Source organism: Tamandua tetradactyla, chromosome 7 (assembly GCF_023851605.1).
Source record: "Tamandua tetradactyla isolate mTamTet1 chromosome 7, mTamTet1.pri, whole genome shotgun sequence".
Lineage (NCBI taxonomy): Eukaryota > Metazoa > Chordata > Mammalia > Pilosa > Myrmecophagidae > Tamandua > Tamandua tetradactyla.
Window position 1 is genome coordinate 156,899,760 of NC_135333.1, and position 10,513 is coordinate 156,910,272.

Sequence of the window (10,513 nt, forward strand, 5' to 3'; positions counted from 1 at the left end):
GGGCTTGGGAACATCTGATGGATAAGTAACAGAGTTAGCTATTCTAAATTTTAGGAGGCTGACCTCCTAAAACAAACAAAGGAGAAATTGTTACTTTTTTAATATCCCTTAGGACTAATACATACGTACATGAAATCATCAATCAGAAAATATTTCTCTCCCCCAATTCCTTTGGTGAAATACATTTAAGGTTTTAAAAAAAGTTCTATAGATGAGATTGAAATATAAATTTAGACAAACTTTGAACTCTAATCACAGTTGAGTAAAAGGATTTGGGATTAAAGATATATATTTTTAAATTAAAAAATAAACTTTTTATACCATCAAAATGAAATTTTAAGCAATAGTAAAGAAATTTTGAAAGTAGCATTTATGAATTGGTCATAGAAGAAAGAATTCTCTCACTATAGTCATTTCAAAGGCTTCTTGACAGTGAAATAAACTTAAATGACATCTACCAAAAACCTCCTTCTACTAAGAGTTCCTTTATTAAGGACGTTAATGAAGCAGAAATAAGCAACATATGAGCCTTAACTTCTTAGCTTCTCTATATTAAATTTTTACTTGTCATATTATTTATGATTATTCCCTCATCTTCTGCTCTGGAAAATAACTGAGCATCTTAATTCATGACCTACTATCATTAACCTTGATCAATAGTCAAAAAGACTTGTCTCAGATTCACCAAAAATTATTTCATTCAGATTTGCTGACAATGGATTTAAATGAGCAATGATTGGGAAAATACTGTCATAATAGTAAATACAAGTATCCTAAACTTACAGAGGATTATAAAAAGAGCAAGAAGCTTAGTGAGGAGAAAGTTTAAGAAGCATCATGGTCCTACTGTACAGAAAAATATGACTAAATACTCTGTTGGCTCCCAAGGTTTACTAAAATTTACTGAAGCAGTGTCAACTTAAAAAGAGGATGTGATGAAACATTGAAGTATCAGTGTTTCTGAAGGGACAAATTATGCTATATATGTGTGTAGTATGTATGCCATATCATGAAAATAAATACTTTAAAACTAGTCAAATCACATTCTCCTTAACTGACAACTAACCACTGGCAATTAGGAGTTAAATTGAATTAAACCTTATTAGCCAAGGTATGAGATGTTATTTTTGTGTAACAACATCTCTGTTTAATTTAAGTTCAAAAATTTATTTAGCCTACAAAAAATTATTTTAGTTATTTTTATATTAACAATATCAATTAATTTCTTCTAGATTTTTTGCTAAATGCCTGTAAGTAAATTGATGTAATGTTAAATAATTAGAGTAAAATTCAAGTTTTTTCTTTTAGACAACTAACTTTTGTTTTTACAGTAAATTGAAAATACCCAAAAGAAAATTACATTAAGTCCAAGTGACTTTTATGAAGAGAAAGAAAAATCTTTACTTTACCAGTGTTATATAAAATTTCAGAGTTGAATCTTTTAAATGAAAGAAACCCTAGACATGGGTTTGATGAATCTTTTTGTTCAAATTCAGACCTAATCATGTGTCTCATAAAGAAAGACTTATCAGTGAGATGTTTAAAAGAAAGTATTGACTTTCTCACATAAAGCATTAAATCTCCTACCAGGAAATGTGAAAAGATTAAATACGGTTTTTACCTTTTGGTCAGATGAAGGAATAAAAACAACCTTAATAAACTGAGTACTTCATTATAGATTACTGAAAAGACTTCTAAGTAAAGATCTTGTTCATCTTTGGAATGAAGTATATCTACAACTATAATATGTAATTTTATCTGAAGGCCACAAGTAAAAAGTAATATTACAGAGAATATTTGAAATGTAATTTTGTATTATTTTAATGAAAACTAAGCTTCCTCCCTAGGCACACTTTCTGAGTATCACTATGAATTATTTTCAAAAGAAAGATTGCTTCGTGAGAGCAGCTATTTAGTTTCTGTTTTCTTTCTCTCCCTTATCTTTTTACACTTGTTTTATTTCTTTCCAAACCTCATATTCTTAGATATTTGGTATTAATTCTTACTGACTTGGCAAGCTTGGAAATAAATTTTCTGAAAATTTATTCAGTTTTCTTTGAGGAATAATTCTTTCTTGAGTTAAATAACAAGTTATGAGCAGAATAAGGCAATGGAAGATGATATAAGAGTACTAACCTAGAGTTCTTTCATAGCCTAAAATCCCCACCCTTAGAGATTTGGCTCACTGAACCAGTTTCTAAAAGGTTGCAGTGAAAATTTGAATGTGCTACTTCACTATTAGTCTTCTAAAACTATTTATTGAGTGTTTCTGTAGAGTACTTTATCAGGGTTACTAGTGGAGAGGTATGACATTCAAAGCACGGGTCTCTGAAACATTCAAGCATCATGAGGAATCCCAGAGTTGAGAATGTTCACTGAGAACAAAGATACATGGAGGAACTGGGTGAATGCAGGCAGCCACATCTACAAATACAGGCAACTTATTTTCAGAAGTTCCAAGGTTTACAGCTGAAGGGTTTATTAAGGAAACAAAACAGAAGAAACAATTTTATTATGGATGAACAAGTAAGGAGGAAATGGAGCTAAAGCTAATGGCAAATAGAGTAAAACACATATAAATAAGCTGTTCCTGTCTTCCATAACATAGTAAAGGATAAAAGAATTGTCATGAAATCTGGAGGATGTGAGGAGTACATGAGATTCACTCATTAGATCCCTAAAGGTCATCTCAAAGAACTAGGCAGTTACCATTCAGAGAACCTGAATCTGAGGTATATTGAGAGGCCTGTGCAACTACCAATTATGGAGGTACCCTAATATATACTAAGATGCTGTGTTCAAGAATGAATTGAGTCTACCAAAATAGCCCATCTCAAAACTGAATTTATTGGCATGCAAAGCAAGAGAGATCTCACCACGCCTGAACAATTTTGGGGATCTCTCTGATTGAAGAGTGATAGGGCCAGATACAGCATCTGATTGAACTTGTGATTGGTTAAAAAGGGGGCTGAAAGTCTCTTTGTGGATTTGTCATTATCCACATGGTACATTGTCATTTATGAATGATCTAAGCAGAGACCCAGTTCTTAACAAAGTTCAATAAGATGTTAATAATTGTTTCTCTGTATTCTGGGGATATTGAAAAAAAAAAAAGATACCCCAAATTTAAAATAGCAAGAGCACCATTTTCAAAAAGCAGGTATGAGTAATAATTTAGTCCCTTCTCTTAGTTGACCACACTATGGAATCTGTTTCAAAGTTAATTATTAATATAAGCAAGATAGGGTGGGACTGATGGCAATAAATAAAAATATAATGTGGTATGGGAAGAGGAAAATGAAGTCTTTAACAGGAATAACATTAAAAAGTGTCATTTATGAAGTGCCTACATACGGTCTACACAATGACAGCTTCTCCAGTTTTAATCCAATTTAAAATGCACAGCAGCCCTAGGATGTCTGAGATATCACATTTAACCACTGAAGAGACAGGAGGTCATAAAACTTAAGACATCCGTCTCGCCATCTGTGATGGTTAAGTTCATGTGTCAACTTCTTCAAGTTATGATGTCCAGCAAGCACTGGTCTGCTTGCTACTATGAGGAAATTTCATGGATTTAAATCATCAGTAAGTTGATTTCATCCATGGCTGATTATTCCACAATCAACTGAGAAGAATGCCTTCAACAATGAAAGACGTGTCCTTCAATCAGATGAAGGCCTTAAAAGGAGACGAGATGGTTTCAGCAGTCAGAAGGATGAATTTCCATCTCTACTTCAGCCCACAAGCATTTCCTGGGGAATTCACCGAAAACCTTCATCAGAGTTCCCAGCTTGCAGCCTGCCCTAAGGACTTGCCCATCCCCACACCCAAGTGAGACAGTTCCTATTTTAAAAAATCTCTTAATATTTGCACTATATATATATATACATATAAAGCTGTTGGTCCTATTTCCCTAGAGAAAGCTGACTAATACACCATCCCTGTTTCGGTTTGCTAAAGCTGATGAAATACAATATACATGAAATGGGTTGGCAACAAACACTGGCTACTGACAATCCTCCACTCCGCTGTCACATGGCAACTGCCAGTCCTTCTATCCTGGGTTTCACAGCCTGAGCTTCTGGCTTTTCTCTCTCAGCTTCTCTGGGTGCCTCTCTGAATTTCATCTTTGAGCTTCTCTGGGACTTTTTTCTGTATCTTCTCTCTGTCTTTTATCCTCTTACAAAGGACTCTAGTAAGAGGATTAAGACTCACCCTAAATGAGGTGAGTCACATCTCAATATAAGATCCTACTCACCAAAAGATCCTACTAACAATGGGTCCCCACCCACAATAATAGATTAGCTTTAAGAATATGATCTTTTCCGGGGCATACACAGCTTCAAATCATCTTAATTCCCCTCAAAATTTCCCCCTGACTCCTTAAAAATTGAGAGAATGGAAGAGTATATGACAATAAAGCATACCTCCTTTTCTTCCCATTGTATTCATAAGTAATAATTCTCTTTTCAGGCTTTCTGTTAGAACTTAGAAGTGCTTCTCTTTCCTTAATGAGAGACACTTGAGTGAAAAAAGACGTATTTTTTAAAATGTTTATTGTCAAAAAGAGGTTTAAAATTGTTTTTGCTTTCTATAGCTCCAATTTGCTTGTTTCACTCCTGTTTTCACAGCCACCTTCTGACAGGTTTACCAAGCTATTAACTCCTTTCCTTGCCTAAGGATTGCAGAACCATAATTGATCATAAATTCAGAAAAACTTTTTAGTAGTTTGAAGGAACACATTTTACTTTTACTTTTTAAAATTCTAATTCTGATGCATTTTTAAGTATCATAGCATTTCTTTACCTGCTTATTTAAATATCCTACTCTAATATTTCAGCTCAGGCAAGGGAGGCTCATGTTAAAAGCATTACACATTGTTTAGGAGAGTTATGAAAAAACAGAAATCATCGGGGGCACAAATGTAATTCAGTGGGAGAATTCTCGCCTGCCATGCGGGAGAGCCCAGTTCAATTCCTGGCCCATGCACTTCCCAAACAAACAAACAAGCAAACAAACAAATGAAAAACCAAACCAAACAAGAATTCAACAAATGGTGCTGCAATAAGGAGATACTTACATGGAAAAAGAATGAAAAGTGACCCTTGCCGTACAGCACAAAAAGGAAAAAATAGAAATTATCCCTCATTTCTATTTGCTCTGAATCTTGATTATTTGTACATATTTTATACTGTATATATTTTATATTGTTTCTGCCAAGCATTATCTCAGCCTCAAGTAGTACACAGTGAATATAGCCATTTTTCTAGTTTGTAATAGCTTTTACCTATAATATTCCAAAGCAAGCCTGCTATAAAACCCTGTGGAAATCTCTCCAATTAACATTATTTTAGCAAAATATCTCTAAGTTTTTCTATACTGATACTTCATGGGAAGTATATATCTCTCAAAATAACATTTTTTAACCAAGATTTACATTAGAAAAAAATATGAATTTTTATCTCCAAAACAGATGCAATATATGTATAGTATATATATGCATATATGTATATATACATGTACATATATACATATATATGTACATACACATACACATATATATATATTTAATGAGTGGGAAAATCTCGAATTCTATTACAAATAAAATTGTTAAATGTAGAATCTGGTACAGATATTTTGAAAAAAATGCCAATAAAGTGGATATGAATCATGCATATTGCATACAAGGTACCTTTTATCACAACCTATTAATTTTTTAGAGATCAGGACATTATGTTTCAAACTTTTTGTTCTAATATGATAGTGAGTATTTGTTCTAATATGATAGCACATTACTTAAAGTATTCTCTCCATATTTTAGTTACATTTTAGAAAATTTGTTATGATGTGAATTAATATGGAATGCATTATAATTTTCCCCTTAAAATAAAGGGAAATAGTCTCTTGGTTAGTATTCATATTCAGAACATTTGATTTTCAAGAATAGATTACTGACATTCAATGGAGATAACTATCATTTGTTGAAAACTAGTTTAGGTCACAAAAGTAACAATGTCATGAACTAAATTTCCATGTGGGACAGTGGCCTTCATTCCATTTTATGACCACCAGTTTTAAGCTTGTCATATCCTTGCAATTGTTATTTAAACGTTAGTTCAAGCAAATGACTCCTCTTCTTTCTTCTTCTCAGCATCGATAGTTGACATCTGCAGTTTCTGTCTGCTCATGATTCATTCAGTCTCATTCTAGAAGATGATTCTGATTTTCCACTGAGAAACTACCCTTCTTAACATCAGTCCATGTATGAGGCTATATAGTTTCACCCCATCTCTGATTCCAATGTTGGGCATACAACTCACATGTTTCATAATACCACTGCATTATCCTGACCCCCGTGATTAGTTCTTGGATGGAAATGTGATCCTAGTAAACTCAAAGAGAGCCTTAGGGAGTACTTTCATTTGAATCATTGAAAAAATGTGGTTGTTCTTTCCTTTGAATCATTAAGCTAGTAGGTTGTAAGTCCAATGATGATTTCCAAGTTGGAAATCATCTTGGCATCAATGGAAGGTTTACATGAAAACACAAAAGAAAAAGAGCAAGGAATGAAGAGGAACTGAGTCCCAGTATCATCACATAAGACCATGGACCCAGGCATGTCTGAAGCCCAGACATTCTTCTGAACATGACTCAAAAAATTTCTCGTTATTGTTTACTACTGTTGCATGAGGGTTCTGACTGTTACACACAATATCTTTTGCATTTATCAAAACACATCTTAATTCTTCCTTGCCCAATGGATAGTTTTGACAGAACAGAATACTTTTCAACAATAGACACTAAAATCATGATCAAGGAGTGGTTATTTTACTGAATTAATGAACAAAAAGAAAAAGAAAAGAAAAAACAGTACTAGCACAAGCACTCTCTACATTTGGACACCTGCATGTGATCATAAGGGAAAAAATTCTCCAAAGGCATATAGAAAAGTTGCAAGATGCCCTCAATTCAAATTCCAGCCCTATCACATACTAGCTAAGTGGCCTTAGGAATGTTACTTTGTTCCTGAGTTTTTCATCTCATAAAATTATAATAATACTTTGTGGGGTTGTTGTAAGAACTAAATGAGATGATATATGCAACAAACTTAAAAAATTGCCAGGCACATAGTGAGCATTCAATAAATGCCAGTATCTTGGTGTTATTTTTCAGGATGAACAGGGAAATAAAGAATGTCATCTCTTAAGTCTCTGATAATTGGGATCATCTCGCTTACATATTCATATCTTCCATTTTTGTCCATCAAAACAGTTAAGTTTAGAATGAGTCCAGTTCTATCAAGACTTTGATATTTCTTGGGTAGCACTATGTACAAAACTTTACCTGAAAATTAGAAACAAAGTAGGTAATAAGTCAAATGTGATCACTCCTCTCATAGATTGCAGATTCTGGGAGTGGTCATCAAAATAAAAAAGTCCCTTTTTATCATTTGGAAGAGTGGTATTATTTGAGAACATTTTATGGGGTACCTGATACAGGCCTTGAAGGTCTTAAAGAAATTATTTTAAGAAGTAATTTTGAGTTGAGACTTTAAGGAAAGTAAGTGAAGGAATACACTAATATAAGAAGACACTTATGTGAAGGAATAGATTTGAGAAGGAAAACAGTGGCATTTGGAAGAAAAGACTTTTCTATCTGAGGTACAAAACAATAAAAGAAAGCATGGAAAAAGAGGAGATTGCTGAAGTAGGTGCAATAACTTCGGAGTATATAAAGGAGGTTATGTTTTTTTTTTTTAATATATTAGGAGAAATTGGAATCCATTCAAGCGTTGTTGTTTTTTAATTCCTTTTTCTTTCTTGTGCTAAAAACAATCACTCTGGCAATTTATACCTGAAAGGGACAGAAAAGAGGAAAAAAATGGAAGTGGAGGAACAAATTTGAGTCTATTTTAATAGTTTTATAAAATAGAAGTAAAGAAATATTGAGAGATTTGAGATATAATACGGAGAAGAAATAGAAATGAAAATATTTGAGATGTATTATAAAGCTACTGGCCTTGATAATTTATAGCCTATGGATTGTCATCAAAGAAAAAAGACTCTTTCAAGGATACTTATAAGAATCTGGCTTTTTACAATTGTGTGAAGAGTGTTTCCGTTTACTGAGATAAGAACACTGAATTTAAAGGATGAAATATTTCCAGTTCTGGGCAGGAAGGTAATAGGCAATGACAAAACAAGTGTATTTTGCAATGGTTAAAAAAAGGCACAAAAAATACATTTTTCAGGGAATAAGAGAAAAGGTTGAAAAATCAGTGATTTAAACTTTCATTTTAAAAAGAACAGTATAGCAAATTAAAGACAAAATACTAAAAAAAGGAAATAATTCATATAAGAATAGAAATCAATGAAATAGAGTACAGATGTACTGTAGAAGATAAGAAATCTAAATGAAAGTTCTTTGAAATAATCTAGCAGAACTAATCAAGAGAAAATACAAATTTCCAATCTCAGAAGTAAGAATAGGACATCACTGTAAACCTTCAGCATTAAAAAGATAAGAGGATATTTTGAACAAAAGTATACTACTGGATTTGATGATCTTGATAAAATGGATAAATTCCTTGACAAATGCAAAGTATTAAATCTAGCACAAGAACAAATAGATCTGATTAGTCCTAGGTCTGATAAATAAATGAATCCATAAAGATAACCTTTCTCCACAAAAGATACATTAGGATCAGTTAGCTGGTGAATATTTTCAAACCTTTCAAGAAGAAAAAAATTATTCTTACACAAACTCAAAGATTGGGGAAAAAAAGATTTCTTTTCCAGTTTATTTTATAAGGTTAGCAAATTACTCATTTCAAATCCGACCAAGGCATGAGGAAGAAAAATGACAGACCACTAACTTTCAGAAACATTTATGCAAAAATTGTAAATATAATATTTTTAAAGAATCCAGTAAAAAATGACAATAGAATGTGAAAAAATGGGACTTATTCCATGAATGCAAACTTGAAATATGAAAATCACTATATTATATCATATTAACAGAATAAAAGAGAAAAATAAGGCCAGACCATTTATAGATTAGAAAAAAACATATAAAAATGAATAGTGTTTCCTCATGCAATAAAGGACACCTATAAAAACATATATCTACCATATTTAATGATGAAATACTTAGTATTTTCCCACTGATACAACTCCAAGTGTCTATTAACTATCAGAATCAATGAGTTTAATTTTTTCAAAGTAACAAAATATAAGGTCAATATACAATAAGCATTTTTTAAAATATGCTAATAGCAAATAATTACAGAAGATATTTAAAAATAGTACCATTTGCAGTATAATAAAAAAATACCAAATACCTGTAAATAAATCTAACAAAAGATGTTCACGTATTTACACTAAAAACTGTAAAGCATTTCTGAGAGAAATCTCGTACAAAATAAATAGAGAGGGTGTGCAAGGGTAGTTCAGTGGTAGAATTCTCACCTACCATGCAGGAGACCTGGGTTCGGTTTTCAGTCCATGCACTTCCCAAAAAACAAACAAACAAGCCAAAGAAATAATACAAAAAACAAGCAAACAGAAATTCAACAAACGGTCCTGCAATAACAGGATACTCACATGGAAAAGTAATGTATTGTAACCCCACCATCCAGCACACACACAAAAATAATAAATAAATGAGAGGTATTCAGTATTTATTACATTTTTAACATTTCATTTTATCATTACATTATTAATAATATTATTAAAATATCAATTTCCCCAAATTTATCTATAGATTAAATGTAATCTAATCAAAGTCCACGGTGGCTTTGTGAAAATATAACTAATATTTTATACAGAACTGTAAAATTTACATAGAAATTCAAAGGACTTAGATTAGCCAAGAAAGTCTTAATAGCAAACACAAATTTGAAGAACTTAAGCAGTGGAACTGAAGGTTTACCAGAAAGATATAAAATTGAGGGGTGGGATTGGAACAAGGATAAGCAAATAGAACAATGGAAGAGAATTGCAAGTTCAGAGGCACACACATATTTAGACATTTGATTTACAATATTTGTGCCAGTCCAACTCAGTGGTGATAAGGTGATCTTTTAAATAAACAAGTCTGGAGAAAGCCACAGGAAGCAAGAAGCTGAGCATGAATCAACCTGGAGGGGAAGGGAGAGACCAGAAGATGCCACATGTGCCCCGCCATGTGACAAGCTTAGGACCAAAGAGAACCAGCAGCCAGCACCAGGACACCACAGTTTTTGGGAAAAAGGTATCGCCTTGACGATGCCTTGATTTGGATTTTTTTCTAGCCTCAACCCCCCCCCCCCAAATTGAAATTCTGAAAAATGGTGAAGGAATCCATGAAAAGTTAGAGTACTCCAACTGTTAGAATCAAATGCAAAGTTACTTACAAAACATTGCACAAACACATATTTTTGAAAACCTTGAAGAGTTAGTCCTAAGCAATTTGGGGGACAAAGGTATGCTTTGAACAAGCCACAAATGTAAACATAGCAACAGGTACCCCC